Raw genomic sequence first — 19678 nt, forward strand, 5'->3', positions numbered from 1 at the left:
TCCCTAATAGAGAAGGCATCTCTGATCAGTACTAGCAAAAAATTATGATCCCTCATAAAATCCTCCGAGGCCAGCTTCGAGAGAAAAATTGCACAGGACACCAAAGACAATCATAAGTCTTTTTTCAGTTATGTTAGGAACCTGGGATGCAACTCCCAGACTTGTTCTGAGTTGATTCTAAATGACAAAAAATACACTGAACCCACAGACATCACCAATATCCTGGCAGACAGGTTCAGTGCAAACTTCTCCACCCCCTCCCCACCAAAAGAACAAGTATCTATCCCGGCAGAGGGCTGCCTCCCAAACATCTCTGATGCTCAGGTGAAGGCTGCCCTCTCCAAAGCAAAAACACTGCTTCCATGGGACCAGATGGTGTCCCAGGTTGCATCCTACATGAACTCCAAGAGGAACTAATCCCTCAAATAAAACAGCTATACAATCTCAGCCTCACTACAGGATATGTGCCCACAGAATGGTGTACAGCAACAGTGGTCCCACTCCACAAAGGTGGAGCCTCTACGGACCCTGGAAACTATTGCCCCATAAGCCTGACTAGCTTAGTCTGCAAGGCTATGGAGAGGATCATCATGCAGCTCATAAACAAAGACATTGGGAACCTACAGACACTAGATCCTACCCAGTGCTTTATCAAGGCCAGATCCTGCCTTTTGAACCTGGTTGACTTCTTTGAAACAGTCACCAAAGACATAGATGAAGGGAAGGTAGTCCACACAGCCTATCTGGACCTTGCAAAGGCATTTGACACAATACCCCACTCGGGCATCATAGATAAGCTATCCAGCTTAAATATAAACCCCTATGTCACAAGATGGGTTGCAAACTGGCTCAAAGACAGAACCCACAGAGTGAGAGTTGCTGGAGCCATGTCAGACTCGAAACCGGTCACAAGTGGCATCCCACAGGGTTCTGTCCTGGGACCACTCTTGTTCGGTATATACTTTTCCCAGGTACAGACAAACGTGGGAAGACTATGGCTCACCAAGTTTGCAGACGACTGCAAACTGGGCGCCATAATTGACTCTCCAGCTGACACAAACATCCTTCAAAAAGGTCTCACGGAGACAGATAACTGGTGCCAACGCCATGGTTTAAAGCTAAATGCCAAAAAATGTATAGTCATACCCTTTGGCAAAAACAATGTGCCCACAAATTACCACATAGGCGGAAACCCATTAAGTACAGAAAAAGTTATTAGGGTCCTGGGGACCCAAGTTGATCGCAATCTCTCATTTGAAAACCACATTGCCAAAGTGGTTATAAAGACCTTCTACATAGCCCACCTCATCACGAAGGGTTTCACATCTAGATCAAGAGAGGTAATCGTGCCCCTTTATTCATCCCTCATCAGGCCCATCATAGAATACCATGCCCCTTTTGGGATGTACCTTACCCGACACCTGCAGCAATTAGAAAGACCCCAAAAGTATCTCACCAAGAGGATCAAGGGTCTCAAACAGATGCCATATGCTGCTCGGTTAAAAAACTCCAGCTCTACTCAGTTGCATACCTCCTACTTCGAGGCGATCTATGCCTGACATACAAAGCTATGTCAAATCCAGAATTAATGGACATGCTCCACCTCAGTAAATCTAAATCCCTTAGAGCCACACGCTCGAGGGACTTGAACCTCAGCACAGAAATAAATAGAACTTGCTGGAGGGACAGATTCATAACCCAGAGGCTCCCTTCGCTCTGGAATATAATTCCAGTTCATGTGAGGCAGAGCACTTCACTGAATCTCTTTAAGAAGAATCTCGATAGGTGGATGGGGGATCATAGGTTTGTCCCAGGGATTACTCCCGTGTCACTATTAGACAGAGGCACAGTAAACTAAACCTTTAAAAGGGCACAGTATGCTCAAATCAAGGGGTGGCGTAAGCCATACAGAATCGGGCTAGGCTTATAATTGCCCCAGGGCAGATATGCTAGTATGAACCTATGAACCTATGAACCTGTAAAGCCTGGCAGGTGCAGTCTGTGGCTGTCCCACAAATACCCGTATATGGCAGCCACATGGTGGAACTGTGTGCATGCAGACACACACACATAAACAAGACACCTAGGGCTACCACATACACACACACATTACATCAACATTAGCCCATAGCAGCACTCTTGCCCCCCCCCACACACACACACACACACACACACGCACGCACGCACGCACACACACACACACACACACACACACACACACACACACACACACATACATGTCGATTGTATGGCTAACTGTAGGCCTCTGGCAAATAAGTGACACACCCTGTGCATATGATGAATCCTGTGCCACCTCCTGTCATCTGTAACATTGATGCAGGAACAGGCTACCATGGTGCTGATGCACGGGGTGACTTTATAGCAGTATAGCAATTTTAGCATGTTGTCAGCAGTAGAGTGCAATGATATGCTTGAAAGTGTAGCTGAGCAGGCATGATGCATGTAAGCTATGATTGTCAAGGTAGTAATGTTTACACCAGGGTTAGTTTCAATAGTGTATTGTCCCCCCCCCACGTGCCACTTGGCTGATGTGAACATGGTGAAGGTGCACTGTCTGCATGTACGTGCATAGTGGACACATGGGCAGGGTGACATGCCCTGTATTACATGGTAACACTCCTTAGTCTCGATTGGTGGCCAGTATGCATTGTACTACACACATTTCGGAACTTGACTACACATGTGTGTATGACATGGTTTGACACTGTGCTGTGGGTGATACTGTAACTATCTGTCATTGTTTTGCATTCTGGTAGTATACACAACTTCAACAGCCTGACCATAACCAATCATTAGATGATGTCTTGACAACTGACACACAGATGTAGGATACACAGTAACATTTGGACACTTCAGGTACTATACTATGCCAGTAACCAGTGGTATTCACCTGCACCCATTACTGACACCACTCCAGTTTGGCATATAGCTCTCTTAGGTACAAGCAATCACAGCAGGGATATGTCCATCCATGTGTGGTAATGCATACTGTGGTGTATTATGCATTCTCCAAATGACACACATATCTTCCACAAGGGTATCACACAGACAGATCCCTGTTGTCAAACCCATGCTGTAAAGCTATAAGCCAACCAAAGCATAGTCATCCACCTTTACAGAACATAGTATCCCCACAGTACCACATAGGTAGTAGCCACCACCATGAAGAACAGGTACCGATGTGTACATGCAACCAAGTGGTACATCATCTGTCCTTTGATAATCACATTTCCAAAAGTATGTTTGAATCCCTCAGTGGATCACATAGGCAATAAGGGGTCTGCATGCATATCCACAAAGGTTGTTGTACACCTATAATGAATAGCCATCATTGATAGACCCTGCTGCGTTTGAACAGGTCTGACATATACCTTGGCCATAAACCCTCACTCACACAATTCTATAGAAACCGTAATGAGTGTGTGTGACACAGCTGACCTAGGCCAGTGATCACTGCAGTGGCTGGCCTTGTCACAAGCACACAGATGTGACCTAAGCTCTAGAAAGCAGCAGCACACTCTTGAAAAGATGTCAGATGTGTTCTTGGAGAAAGCAGGGTTCCCACACATGCAATAGTTGAGGTCACATGTACATATATGTATTTGCCACACAGCTAACTCACATGTGCAATGCACATACTGGTGTCATACTGATATGTCATACAGTAGTAAAAGCAAAATCCACAACCCAGCAGTGTCACACACATAGAGCAAACACACACACTTGCGAAACGTAAGGACACACTTTAGAAAACAAAAAAAGAGGAATGCTAGGCAGTCAGTACAGTCCCAAAGCCTAAACGCAAATTTATTGAAAAACAATTTAAATAGCGTTTTCGCTACTTAGACAGTGTAGCTTCTTCAGAGGCTAAAAACACAGTAAAAAAGGCGCGAACCACAATTTATACTGTGGCCGGCCTCATACAATTCAGCTGGAATACATTAGTTTACATCACTTCCTTTAAAAACAAGCACTATATCTTTAAAACAAAACGAAATGTAAATAAAAAATAAAAAATAAAAGATGAAATAATAATAAATATACTTGTCTATACAATTTATGCAGTGTAACTGCTGACCCTGAATCATATTCCCTCATAAGTTTAAAACACAAAAAATGGTACGCAAATCTGTATATGTGAGATATTCATTAAAGTTTATATATTGAATGTATATTCTAAAACCTACTTCAAAAAAGATGGACACACACACTCACCAAATGTAGGATTCAAACCACTACCTAACTACTTCATGATACGAGAGGAGTATGTATTAACACGACGCACTATACACATTACTGTGAGTTCTCTTTTCCACAGGTATATTTGTAGGATGGTGACATCATCAGACCTCACAAAGATTAGTATACCACTTTTAAGGTGTTTGAGTACTCTCCAAAAAGGTTGCTCCTCTCCATGGAAATCACACACAAGTATATAGACACACACACTTGTCAAGTGCAGGATTCAAACCCCTACCTAACTGCTTTATGTTACTACAGGAGTATGCATTTACACTACGCGCTATACACATTACTGCAAGCTCTTGTTTCCACAGGTATATTTGCAGGATGGTGACATCATCAGACCTGACAAAGATTAGTATACCACTTTTAAGGTGTTTGAGTACTCTCCAAAAAGGTTGATCCTCTCCAAGGAGATCACAAACAGACACACACACTTATCAAGTGCAGGATTCAAACCCCTACCCAACTGCTTTATGTTACTACAGGAGTACACTTTTACACAATGCGCTATACACATTACTGCGAATTCAACTTTCCACAGTTATATTTGTAGGATGGTGACATCATCAGACTAGACAAAGTGGGTTACATTAGGTGACATTGGGTGGGCTACATAGAAGGAATGTCTAAACACTTTGGCCATGTGATCATCAAAGGAGAGTTTACTATCTAACTGTGTCCCCAGGGCCTTCATTACTTTCTCCATACATACTGGAGTACCACCTATGTGGTAATTTGTTTGCACTTTGTTTTAGCCAAAGGGGATGACTATGCATTCTTTGTAATTCTTCTTGGGGCATTGTTTTGACACCAGGTATCTGTCTCTGTAAGCCCCTTCTGGAGGATGTGTGTGTCAGCCATTGAGTCAATTATGGACCACAGTTAGCAGTCATCTGCAAACCTGTTCAGCCATACTACTCCCATGCTTGCCTGTAACTCTGAGCAGTGTCTACTGAACAGGTGAGGTCCCAGGACCAAGACCTGTGGGATGCCATTTGTGACTGTCTTAGAGTCGGACATGGCACCCACAACTCTGAACATGTGTGTTTGATCTGAGAGCCACTTGGCCACACATCTTGTAACATAGCTGTTGATGTTCAGGCTGGTAAGCGTGTCCATGATGACAGATAGGGGAATGGTGTAAAAAGTCCTTAGTGAGGTCCAGGTGGGCTGTGTGGACTACTTTCACCTCCATCTATGTCCTTGGTAACTGTTTGAAGTAAGTCAACTATGTTTAGGAGTCAGGATATGCCTTTAACAAGGTGAGGTTGTGTAAAGTCCAGTGTCTGGAGGGCCCCAATGTCTCTGTTTATGGGTTCCATGACTATTTGCTCAATAGCTTTGTAGACCAGGCTGAGTAGACATATAGGGCAATGGTTTTCAGGTTCTGATGTGGCACCCCCTTTGTGGAGCTGGATAACTGTTAGTGTATGCCATTCTTTGGGTAAATGTCCTGTGGTACGATTGAGTCTGGGCAGTGAATGTAGGTGAGGGTGTAGTTCCTTTTGGCCCTAGTGTAAGACACAGCCTGGGACACCATCCAGTCCCATTGATGCTGTGTTCTTGGCTTTGGAGAGGGCTGTCTTTACCTGCATGTCCATGATGTCTGGGGTGCTGCATTCTTCTGTGATGGACACAGGCCCTTTTGGGGGTGATGGGGGAAGTTTACACTGAACTTGTCCCCCAGGATGTGGGAAATGAAAGTTGGTTGAGTGTATTCCTTGCCATTTGTCAGTAGCTTACAGCATATTTGGAAGTTGACACCTACATGTCAGGTATAGCTACTGCAGGCTTTGTGGTTGTTATTCTTACAGTCCTTGGCAATTTGTCTTTTGAAAGTGTCCTTGAATTATTTTATGAGCGATCATTGCTTCTTCCTAATGATGATCAGTGCTGCCTTTCCTTTAGTGAAGTTGGCTCTATCAGGTGTTAGTTTCCTCCTTCTGTTGTCTAGCTTATTTATGGCCAGTGACCACCAGATTGTTTTCTTATTTTTGTTGGAGTGCATCTTGGTTTTATTTGTGATGTCTTGATCCATGTATCCCTGTAGATGCTCATAGGATGCACTTGTAACTGATTCGGCAGATTAGATACCATTCTCCTATAGCAAGAGGTCTTTGGAACTTTCCACTTTTGTCTTGGGACATGTGCAGTTTGCTTTTGAAAATGTCTTCACGGTGGTTTCATTGACTGGGTGGGGGTGCGGGATGTGGATGCCCAGTGTGATTACTTTATGATCTGATATTACCAGCGAGGGTTTTATCTCTGTTGTGGAACACTGGTACCCCATGTTGGTGATGATCCTGTCCAGTATGGTGTCACCTCTAGTGGGCATGGTGACCAGCTGTTCCAGGGTGTTAGAGCTTTTAAACTCTAGGAAACATTGGGCAAAGGACGTTGTACACAAGTAATTCTCCCACTCAATGTTTGAGTAGTTGTAATCACCTCATATAATGGTGTTGGATAGGGCCTTTATATTTTCCACTGTTCTCAGGAATACTGAGTGAGGTTCATGTGACAAGGTAGGTGATCTGTAGCAGGCTACAATCTGATGAGCAGCTGTGCCCAATGTTAGTTGCACTTGCATAGTCTCCAAGGCCTCATGCTGTGCCACTAACCTGAAAGTGTGGGTATCCATAAGGTAAATGGGTACAACCCTTCCTTTTGTATTTCACTCGTGGTTTTGGGTCTGAAGGTCAGAGGGTTTGTGAGTGTTTTATGTGGAGCATGTCCAACAGCTCTGCGTTTGACATAGCTTTGTATGTTAGGCAGTGAACACATCTGAGTAGGCGATATGCAAGGGAGTACTGATGGAGCATTTTGAGATGGTCTGTGTATGGCATGTATTTCAGGCTGCTAATGCTCTTTGTGAGGTATTGCTGCAGGCTTTCCAGTTGTTGTAGTTGTCTTGTGAGGTACATAGCAAAAGTAGCGTTGTACTCTATTATAGTTCTAGTGAGTGATGAGTAGTGGGGAACAATGTCCTCTTCTATTCTGCATGAGACACATTTTGTGATGAGGTGTGCCACATAGCAGGGTTTTCTGACTACTGTGGGGATGTGATTATCACAGTTGTGTCCAGTGTCACCCTGTGACCCAAGGTCTCTTGTCACACTTTCAGTGTTAAGTATACTACCACCTGTGTTGTCGTTCTTGGCTACAAAGTTTTTAACAAAGGGGATGATGATGCACTTTTTGGCATTGAGCTAGAGCCCATGGCTTTGACAACAGCCATCTGTCTCAGAGAGGCCCTTTTGTAGGATGTCCACATCTGTAGTGTTTACAATTATGGCTCCTAGTTTGCAGTCCTTTGGAAACGTCAGTAGCCACAGACCTTCCATGCTGAGGTTTACTTCAGGGAGGTAGATACTAAACAGTACAAGACACAGGACTGGACCTTGTGGTACTGCAGTCATCACTGGTCCAAAGTCATACTTGCAGTCTGCTACTTTCACAGTGTGTGTTCTGTCAGTAAGCCTGTTGGCAACCCATCTTGTGACATAGCAATTTATACCTAGTTTAGTGGGTTTATTTATATTTCCAGAGTGTGCGGTGGGGTTGTAAGCCATGACAGGATCAACATAGGCTGTGTGAAACACCTTATCCTTGTCGACGGTACTGTTGACTGCTTCAATGTCATCTATCAGGTTTAGGTGACATGATCTGCATTTTACAAACCCAACATGGTTGTTTTACAGGGTTTGGGGATTACAAATGTAATTTATATATGCTGTACGATGATACATTCCATGGCCTTGAAGAGCGGCCTCGTCAGGCTAATGGGGAGCTAGTTCCTGGGGTCCATGGTGTCTCCACCCTTGTGTAGTGGGATAACAGTCACTGTGCACCATTCAACAGGCACACAGTATGAGGTGAGGCTATGAATGCACATGGTACGTCAGCGTGGTGCCTGTTCGTTCTGTGGTTTGTGTGGAACACAGCCTGTGAAGTTATCTGGTCCCATGGCTGCTGTGATACTGGCTTTGGAGAGTGTTTTTTACCTGTGCAGCCGTGATGACAGCAACTTTGCAGCCTTCCATTATAGAGATGTGCTCCTTCATGGGTGAGAGGGGGGTACAGTTAACACTGATCCTATCTGCCAGGATGTTGGCAATATCAGTTGGGTCTGTATATTTAGTGCCATTGAGCTGTAACTCAGAACAAATCTGAGTGTAGCCATGACATGGACCTGTCTGTTGGACAGTGATCTCCTGAGTAGACAGTATGCAACAGAGTACAGATTGGGTTACATTCAGTCTTGTTGCATGGGGCTACTGTTTGAGGCCAGTAATCCTCTTGTTAGGGTACTTCAGTGGTCTTTCTGGCTGCTGAACACGCCTAGTTTGATTCATCGTAAGTGTGTTGTGGTACTCTCTGATGGGTCTGATGACTGATGAGTACTGGGAACCTCCTTTGACCTACATGCACGGACCTTGGCAGTTTGTGTGAACACATAGCATGATCTTCTGACAACTTTGTGAATGTGTTTCTGGAAGTAAAGATGTCTATCCACATTTGTCGATAGATCCCTTATTATCACCTCCGTATTTGGCATAAGTGTGTGAGCATGCCCAGTATGACCTCTCAGTATGTTGTTGCCTGACATTTGCTTCATTTTTTATGTGTGTGAGCATGCCCAGTATGACCTTTTTGTGTGATGCTGAATGAAATCCACTGCATTTGTTGGAGTGTGTCAGCATGCCCAGTATAGACATTTATACTGCATGTGTATGGAAAAGCAGGTTGTATTTTTACAGCAGGCCTCACCTTTGTGTCATAGATCAACAGGGATCATGCTGTGCCTGCAGGGCTTCCATGAGACACTTTGCATAGACATATCAACATTTCTACATACAGGGGGGAGAGCTAGTCTTTGTACATTTCTACCCAGGGGCACACTTGATTGTTACTGTGGGTGTACATATGATGAGGGGTTCACCTGACACATACACATTTATAAACACCAAATTGAGCCAAACAGTGCATAAAAATCCACAAACCAACCACGAAAATACTCTGCTATGGTTAAATTCTCTCACAATCTTCTTTATTGAACAATTTCAACACACCCTATAGGATTGAGCGCTTTCTTCCCTATTCCAAGGGACTTCATCAGAATCTATTTCTCCCAATATTTTCCCCCCTTAAATACTCTGTTACAATTGTGACATCATTTATTTTACCAATTAACAAAAATAAAATACTTAAAGTGCAACATGCTTCTATTTTAAAAACTTCTATTGTAAAAATACTTAAAACATTATGTCAAAATGCATAACAGTTCACTAAAAAGCCTTTACATAATATCTTACATATCAATGTTTGTATATAAAACAAAATTTAAAACAAAAGTTAAGCTTTTTAAGTTTTCATTTCTCTTTGTATACTGCAGTGTTGCAGTGCTTCTGAGTAAAACATGGGGGAATGTTGTTTGCAGAGTTTTAAGTGATGTGCTGGGCTAGTGTACTGCCTGTGTAATTGGCTGATTCTGATTGATTTCACCTGGCAGCTCTGCTAGTTCTCCTTGGTTAACCTCCTACTACTGCTTTTCCTTCCTTTTCCCTTTCTGTTTCCACAGGGGGGCAGCGCCGCGCAAACACGCGCACACAAGCGCACATGTGTGCACACAGCCTTACACAGGCTTACACAGGCTTAGGTGAGTGCACATCCGCACACACACAGGCTTACACAGCCTTACACAGGCTTACACGGGCACAGACACATGCACACAGACTTACACGGGTTTACAGGCATGCACACACGCGCACACACAGTGTAAGCACCTTTGCAAGAAACTTTGGTTGTAGCCACAGCGTATGCCTTCGGTTTCTGGGTTTCAGTTCAGACAACTGTAGACACGCCTCTTCTAGTCCTGAGTAACTCACAGCAAACACATGCCACTCTGCTCCAATAAGCTTACAATCTTTGATACATACCCCCCTCATGATGTCACCTATCTTCTCCTCTGTTACTCCCCTAATCCTACTCTTACACTCTAGGGACATGGTTCACATGGCAGGGAAAATTGGGATTCACTATCCTTATACTCATTTTCATAGGATTGCCTACTAATGCTTGGTTACATCTCTCACACTGAGCTTCCCCCCTTAGCAACTACTACTCAGTAGCCATGTTGTCTTCAGCCTGCCATTCACTTGCATGGCAGATGGATATTTTTAATAAAATGCCTATTTTTGGCTTTGATTTTTTTTTCTGGTTTTTAGAGTGCCGCACGTTTGCGCGGCACTGCGCTACGTTTAAACATTGGAGATCGGGGGTGAAAAAAAAAGATTTTTTATTATTTTGCAACACGTATAAATGCCAATGGCCTTATATTTGGCCATTGGCATGCTTCCTCAACTGGATGCATCCTTTATTTGGAGCTGTCATTGCTCCGTTTTGCTATTTGCAGAACGGTACTCAGTTACCAACGGAGTACATTTCTGCAAATAACACTACTCTTACTCGGACAGGTTAGTGTTTCCTGGATCGCAACTTTACCTCATTTGCATAGCTTTCAGCAGCAAATGAGGTAATTTGCATACCATAATACTGTCCGTGCAAGAGTAGCTTTAGAAGCTCTCATGCACGCCCTTACTGGCTATTGCTGAATCGCTCGGCAGACGTATTGCCTGTCTGCAGTCTTACACTGTTCTTACACTCCGTGCAAGCCTTTGTAAATCCGGCCCTATGTCTTTAGACTTGAATTATGTATTTAAAGACATTGTTAGCAACAGCACCAAATATGTAAAGCCTTCATGCTACAACCCTAATTTACTCCATACTATTAAAGCTTTTGCATCAGCTTGTGAAAGCGAAATAAGAAATGTCATGGGGAGGGGGTAAAGAAAAGAAAAATGTATCACAATTTATCTAAGGAAGAAAAGAAATCCCCTGAAAGAAATGCAGGAGGAATGGCAACATAAGAGTAATGAAAAGTGACAAGGAGGTACCTTAGTTTTAATGAACAAAGAGGAATATGTTACCTGTATAGAGAAAATGCTAGGTAACAGTTTAGAATACAGATAAGAGCTACAGGAGTGTTTACTCTTTTTTATTTGAGAATTTAATGAACAGTAATTTAGAGAAGGACCTTTATGATTTTTGTCACATAGGCAATCTGAAATTAGATTGGAATTCCTAAAACACATAAAAGTAAAACCTGTCCTCCATTTAGACCCATATACACTTTAGTTACAGCTTTTGATCCCACTACACAAGTGATGTTTAGTCTTGATGTTGTCTCTCTTTTCATTTGTATTCCCCACTTTGAAGGAGTGGAACCAACCAGAAAATACTTAAATTTTCTACATTTAGTAATTATGAAAGTAATTTCTATTGTGAATTAATAGATGTTTTGTTAAACAACAATTTTTATTGTATTTAAAAAAAATATACAAAGAAATTTGAGGGGTAGCTATGGGGTCCCCTGCAGCACCATCCTTTGTGATTACTGTGATGGGTCATTGGGAGTGTACTGTGCTGGAACCACTACTCATGGAATATCAGATTAAATTTTTTAAGAGATTTATTGCTGACTTGTTTTTTGTCATGGCTGGGGATGTACAAAAAGTGCAAAGTTTTGTTGACACCCTTAACTCCAGATCAGGATACGTAAAATTTGTCCTGGGGGATGTAGGACTAAAAGTCCATTTTTTGGATGTGATTTTGGAATGGGATGTTAAACTTTATAAGTTAGTTAGGAGGATTTTCAGGAAAGAAACTTAGCATTATACCAGCATGCACCCTCCTTATATGAAGAATAATATTCCAAAAGGACATCTCATAAGACCCATTTAAATGACAAGTGAAATGGGTGACTTTTTAAAGGAAATATAATTTATCACTACCTCGTTTGTTGAAAGAGGGTATATTAAGATTCTGTTGAAAGAGCAGGCTGAATATGTCACACAGAATAGGGACAGTCTCTTTCCAGCCACCCTTGAGCATGGGATTTTCAACACTAATACAGAACAGAACAATGACAGGAACACATCTGATGCTGGTAATTATTTTTGTTTGGACATGACAGTAGTCAGTGGTATTATCAGAAACATTATTTCTAACAACTGGAAAATTTTAGAGGGAAACAAAGATTTACAACCCATTGTGGGGACCCAACCAAGGTTTGTATATAAAAATCAAAATAATTTAAAAAACATTTTAGAAAAAGAGAAACAAACTTGTTCATTGTCCCAATATCACACATAAAAGATTGGGCATGTATAAGTGTGAGAACTGTAACATATGTGCATACATTTCTGAAGGTCCCTTAGTTAATTTAGGACATTTGTCTTACACGTTGAAAGTTCCAGGGCACTTTAACTGTAAGAGTAAAGGAGTTGCATACATTGGTATGTGTGCATACTGTAGTGCATTCTTCATTAGTATGACAACAAGAGATTTATGCACTAGAATAAAGGAACATTATTACAATATTAGAAAACAAGACAAGACAAATGCTTTTTATAAGCATACTATCACCTGTCCCATGTACAAAAAAATGTTGTTTTCTGTGCTGGAGCAAGGAAGTCATGATTTTAGGGGTGGCAATTTCAAAACAAACCTTGAACAAAAGGAGGCTTTATGGCAAATCAGATTAAATTCAGATAAAAAATGGTATAAATGATGCTGTTAACATTAAATGTTTTTTGAAAGACCGTAGAGTCTATATAAGGAAATAACTTCCTGAGCTTTGACATTTTATTAATTAATTGTGTAACTGTTTAAGTGGAAATATGTGTTTATTGGTACAGAGGCATTTCAAAACTGTTTTTAAATGTGATGTAGAGAATGTACATTTTATTCTGAAGAAGTTTGATTACGAAAGCGTGGATTAAACGTTTATATTGTGCTAACATTGTGTGGATTTCACTCTGTTCTTCTGCATCCTCCAGTCTGATTTTTTGGTCTTTGTTTATGAGTTCCATGATGATACATTCCATGGCCTTACAGACCAGGTCCGTCAGGCTAATAGGGCGATAGTTCCCGGGATCATTGGTGGCTCCTCCTTTGTGGAGTGGGATAACTGTTGCTGTGCACCATTCAGTGTGCACAAAGCCTGATGTGAGGCTATGATTGAACATGGTACTCAGGTGGGGAGCCAGTTCGTTCTGAAGTTCATGTAAAATAAAACCTGGGATGTTGTCCGGTCCCATGGATGCTGTGTTTTTGGCTTTAGAGAGTGCAGCTTTTACCTGTGTAGTTGTGATTACAGGGACTCTGCATTCTTCCTGTATAGATATGAGCCCTTTAGGGGTGAGAGGGGGGTAAAGTTAGCACTGAACCTATCTGTCTGGATGTTGGCAATATCAGTTGGTTCTGTAATTCAGAGCAGATCTGGGTGTTACCATCGAGATTCTTGACATAGCTATAGAATGCTTTGTGGTTGTCCCTAGAATCAGTGGCAATTTTGTTTTCATAGCTAGCTTTGGAGGATCTTATAAGGGATCTCAGCTTCTTACTGAGGCTGACCAGGGAGCTCCTCCACTCATGGGATTTTACTCTCTTTTGCAGCAGTTTCTTCCTTCTGTTATAGAGTTTGTTTAAGGCAGGAGACCACCAGATTGGCTTCCTTTTTGTAGGATAGCGTCTTGGTTCTGTTTGGAGTAGTACGATCCATGCACTCGTGTAAGTGCTTATAGAGTGCATTTGTGTATGATTCAGCAGTCGTAACTGTACTGTCCATCTGCATGGGTGTCATGATGTTCATCTCTTCTCTCTTAAGAAGAATGAAGCTGGCTTTTGAGAAATTGTTTACCATGGTTTCCTTAATGGGTGGGGGGTGGGGGCAGGATGTGGATATCTAGGGTGATTAGTTTATGGTCGGACCTGACCAACAAGGAGTTGAGTTCAGGTGTGGATCACCGGTCACTCATGTTGGTAATGACTAGGTCTAGGATATTGTTGCCCCTGGTGGGGGTGTGGATAAATTGATCCAGGGGATTGGAATTTATGAATTCCAGGAAGCACTGAGTGAAGGAGTGCATGTAAAATTTAAGTTCATCTGATCAAATGCTTTAGCGACATCTATAGCTAGACAGAATAATTATGATTTAGCTTTGTATTAAGAATCTGTAATATTTTAAGAATAAATGTATGATCATTGGTCTGTCTGGCTTTGATAAAACCAGATTCAAAGGAAAAAATATTGATGGAAGAATGTTTTTAAGTCTGTTAGTTAACAGGGTTTATTTTTAAGTTAACATTTATCAGAGGTGCTGGTCTATAATTGGTATGGTCAGTTGGACCCTTGTTGGGTTTAGGGGTAAGAATAGTTTTGGAACCTTTTAAATAAAGGTCTGAAATACTAGATATTTGAAAAACATTAAACAGTTTTAGAAAGATTGGGCTGAATTCGTTATTAAGCATTTATATAAATTCAGCAGTAAATCTGTCAGGACCGGATGCTGTACTTTATCACTTTTTAATTTTTAATAGCATTAATAGTTTAGTTGAATGGAAATGGAACACTCACTTGTTTCTTTTGTTTAGAATGTATTTATTGTTTGAAGTTGATTTAAATATAATTGGTTTCCATTTGGTTTAAATGTATATTATGTTTGGAGTATATCTGAGTGCATATATTAACAAACATTTGCATAATTACATTTGTTTTGTTAAAAGTTTTGCCTTTATGATGTATAAAGGTTATTTTATATAGAGTATTATTAACTCTTGTAAGTCTTGATCTTGATCTAATTTGCAATCTTCATTGAGATCTTCATAGGACAAAAATATAATATATTTTGTCATTTAACATTTTCTAATCTGTATATTTTTGCACTGTAGAACTAACTATAGTATCATTTCAATAAGAAAGGTTCCACCTGCGTCTGAATGCATTTTAGTATTCTTTATAAAGATATAGGTGAAAAGGATGAGATAGTTCTGCTTCAGACTGGAAAAATGGGTACCTAAGTTAATTTTTATCTGGGTCAGACAGGGCTGATATATGAACACAGACCATGAATCTTCTATCCAGCTACACAGAAAATGGGCTAAAAAAATGGTCCATGCATGCTAAACAGACAAAAGAGTAGATCTAGTCAGCATGCCAAGAATTCTCTCAGGAGAATATCCAAAAATGTAACAAAGTATTTTTGCCTTCTGAAATGTTTGGATATTGTATTTATTATCTTCAGAGGTAAAATATGATATTGAGGGATATTGCGTTTGAAATGTAATTTGTGTATTAATTAGGTAAGCACAAAAGAGTGTGGGCTGGATTCACGAAGGTTTGCAGAGAGTCTAAGAGTAGAGTAAGACTCCATGCAGCCAACATGTCCGCCGAGCGATCCAGGAACAGCTGGTAGGGGCGTGCAACAGAGCTCCCAAAATGAGTCCTACACGGACAGGGCTTGGATATGCAAATTACCTCAATTGCAGGCGAAAGCTATGCAAATGAGGTAAATTTGCGATCCAGGAAACCCGAACCTGTCCGAGTAAGAGTAGTGTTATTTGCAGAAATGTACTCAGTTGACAACTGAGTACAGTTCTATAAATAGCAAAACTGAGCCTTGACAGCTCCAAAAAAAGGATGCATCCAGTTGAGGAAGCATGCCAATGGCCAAAAATACGGCCATTGGCAATGTTCACCAATGCAAAATAAAAATAAAATAAATTTTTTTTTATCCCGATCTCCGACGTTTAAGCATAGCACAGCGCCGCACAAACGCGATGTGCTCTAAAAAACAGAAAATCAATAATTAAGATCCACAAATGTGGATTTTATTGCAATTCTGAATTTATAATGCAAGGGAATGGCAGGCTGAAGACAACATGGCCACCAAGTAGAGGTTGCTAAGGGGGGAAGCTCAGTCTAAGAGATGTAACCAAGCATTAGTAGGCAATCCTATGCAAATGAGGGTTAGGATAGTGAATCACTAGTTTACATAGCAAATGAGCACAGTCAGTGGAGTATAGGAGTAGGATAAGGGGAGTAACAGAGTAGAAGATAGGTGACATCATGAAGGGGGTATGTATGAAAGAAGTGAAGCTCATTGGAGCAGAGTGACATGTGTCAGCTGTCATTTAGACATCATTGGAAGAGGTGTGTCAACAGGTAGGCTAGGTAAAGGCAAGAAATTGAAGGTGTATGCCGTGGATAACACTAAAGTTTCTTGCTGAGTGTGTATGCGTGCGGGTGCATGCCTGTAAACCCAAGTAAGACTGTGTGCGCACGTGTACGCGTGTGTGCGTGCGTTTAAGTTGGAGTAAGCATGTATAAGGCTGTTTAAAGTTTTGTAAGCAGGTTTGCGCTGGTGTGCGCATGTTTTACCAAGAATAAGCAAGTTTTAGTCACTCTAAGCATGTGTGCGCGTGTGTGAGCTGGTGTGCGCATGTTTGCGCTTGTGTGCTGCGCTGCCCCCCTGAGGAAACAGAAAGGAAAAAGGAAGCACAACAAATATTAGAAAGTTAACCAGGGAGTACTAGCAGAGCTAGTAGGTGAAAACAATCAGAATCAGGCAATTACACAGGCAGTACACTAGCCCAGCCCAGCCCAGCCCAGCCCAGCACTTAAAACTTTGCAAACAACACTCCACTATGTTTCTCTCAAGAGACACTACAACACTTAATAGAAGTGAAAACTGTAAAAGCTTTACTGAGACAGAGAAATGTTAGGGGCTGCCATTGCTGTTATAAGGCGACATATGCAACATGCTGAGGGTGGTGACAATGCGAATGCTGCTGGACAACCCACAGTGAGGAGATGGAGAAGAGTGTACAGGCCCAGGGTAACCTACCAGTGTATACATGAGCTGGAGATAGTGGAGCACTATAGAGTGGACAGAGACCTCTTGCAGCAAATTGTTGAGCTGTGCAGGCCATGCCTCACACACAGAACCAACAGAGGGGAACCCATCCCGGTGGAAACCAAGGTATATGTTGGCCTAAGAATATTAGCGACAGGTACCTTCCAGAGACAAACTGGTGATATGATGGGGATATCACAGGCATCAGCATCCAGGGTACTGCACCAGTTCCTGGATGCCATGTCAGCACATGTCGGTGATCATGTATATTTCCCCAATTCCCGTGAGTTATTGGCCAGCAATATGCATCTCTTCCAGCAAATAGGGGAATACCCTGAGGTAGTGGGTGCAATATACTGCATGCACATATGCATGAAAGCACCAGCCGGTGAGCAGAGTAGGGTCTACTTCACCCGCAAGGGCTTCCCCACCATCAACTGCCAGGTCGTGTGCGATGCCCAGGGCATAATACTGAATGTGTGTGCTGGCTGCCCTGGAAGCTACTATGATTTCCATATTTGGCATCTGACGCAGCTGTACCAGACATTTGCCAGTGGGAACATCCCTCATGGTCACCTAGCGGGGGATGCTGGCTATGTACTGGAGCCGTGGCTGATGACACCCATCAGAAATGCACACACACCTCAACAGGAACACCATAATGAGGGACATGCACAAACACAAAATGTAATTGAGCGTGTGTTTGGCCTGCTCAAGTCACAGTTCCAGTGCCTGGACACATCTGGTGGAGCCTTGCAGTACTCACCAACTACATGTACCCAAATTGTCATGGTATGTGCCATGCTACGTAATATGATCCTGTGAAAACAGCTGCAGCAGGAGCAGCATAGGCCTGGGCCAAACAGCCCCTCACCATTGCCAAGGCCATCACAGGCAAAGCGTGACTCGGAGGAGGAACAACCTGAGCTTGCCCCAGTAGTCAGAAGGAGGCATGCCCAGCATGCTTTGGCCTTGGCAAAGAGGCAATGCATAGCATATACACTGGCTCAGTAGGAACCCTGGAAATTATATCTCTCTCTGACTCACACAAATAGTAAAAGGGATTCCTAACTTTTTATTTTATTTTACATTTGTTAACCGGGCTAGTCCAACTGGATACATGTCCATTTTCAGTGGAGGCCCGGGGAGACAAGCTCCACTACAACTACTAAAACAAGATAAAAATATGTAAAAACACAGAAATACAAAAAATATACATTTCAATGAATACATGGATTGACCAACTGCAAGTTGTAAATGCATTAGAGTACAATATGAGGCTAAGAATATGAGGCTTAGCAGGAACAAAAAAAAAATTCAAGTAAAGAGCTAGGATACGCTATTGCATGTTTGAAAGGAATTGATAAAAAATTTAGATATATGTCAATTTAAAGAAGATGTCACAGATACACAAATGAAGAGGATATTCCAGAGAGCAAGAATTGAGAAAAATAACTAAGGTGATGAATGGAACTGATGGCAGGAAGGAAGAATGATTAGCCAGGGTTGTTGCAAGAGCATAGCCAGTGGTTGGAGAGGAAGAGTTTTAGTTTAGCTTTAAATAGTGGGAGTGAAGTAAGGGAAGTGAGGTCTTGTGGAAGTTGGTTCCATATTTTGCCAACTGAGTTGGAGAATATGGAGTGACCTGCTGAGTTATTTGATAGGGAAGTTAGAATCAGTATTTTGTTAGCAGAGCATAGGTTTTTCAGATTTTTGTAGGGTTGTATGAGGGAGGAGAGCACAGGAGTGTTGTTAGCGTGATAAAGGGCTTTGTGGGCAATAGTAAGTTGGTAGAATTGTATTAGGTACTGACACTACCTGTTTCCAAACATGTATAGGGAGTGCAGTATGTGCATCTGACATAGGCAGCCCTGCAGCACCACCTGAGGCATGATTCCCATGTGTTAAGCAATATAAAGCAGTGCTAAACAGCTTTCACCACCATTTAGTATATGTAAAGCAATTGCACACACTAACACTAGCACAACTGTGGTCAATGTTGAGCAATATTGGGCAATGTTCTGTAATGTTGGTTAACATTGAGCAATGTTGGACAAGCCTGTTATACGTTGGGCATAGCTGAACAAAAGCCAACATGCTCATATTTGCTCTACTGGCCCTTAAGCAGTCTGGTCTGCTCAGTATGAAAATATAATGCAGTGACAGGCCTCGAACCCAGGATATTTGCTCTACTGGCCCTTAAGTAGTATGGTCTGCTCAGTATGAAAACATAAAGCAGTGACAGGCCTCAAACCCAGAATACTGTGCACGACAGTCATAGTACTGAACCGCTAAACCATGACAGTATTGCACTGGTCAGCCTGTATGAAGAAATGTTGATAAGTCTATGCAACGTATCTCATGGAAACCCTGCAGCACAGCATAATCCCTGTCGAGTTATGACACAAAGGTGAGCCCTGCAATAAGAATAGAACCTGATTTTCAACACACATATAGTATAATTGTTAATATTGGTCATGTTCACACACATCAACAAATGTACTGGACTTCAGACAGCAACATACTGAAAGGTCACACTGGGCAAGCTCACACACGAATAAATGAGACAAATGTCAGGCAACAAAACACTGAAAGGACAGACTGGGCATGCTCGCACACTTGAATAAATGAGACAAATGTCAGGCACCAAAACACTG

The sequence above is a fragment of the Protopterus annectens genome, chromosome 3.part1, assembly GCF_019279795.1.
Source record: "Protopterus annectens isolate FY-2018-M chromosome 3.part1, PAN1.0, whole genome shotgun sequence".
Classification (NCBI taxonomy): domain Eukaryota; kingdom Metazoa; phylum Chordata; order Ceratodontiformes; family Protopteridae; genus Protopterus; species Protopterus annectens.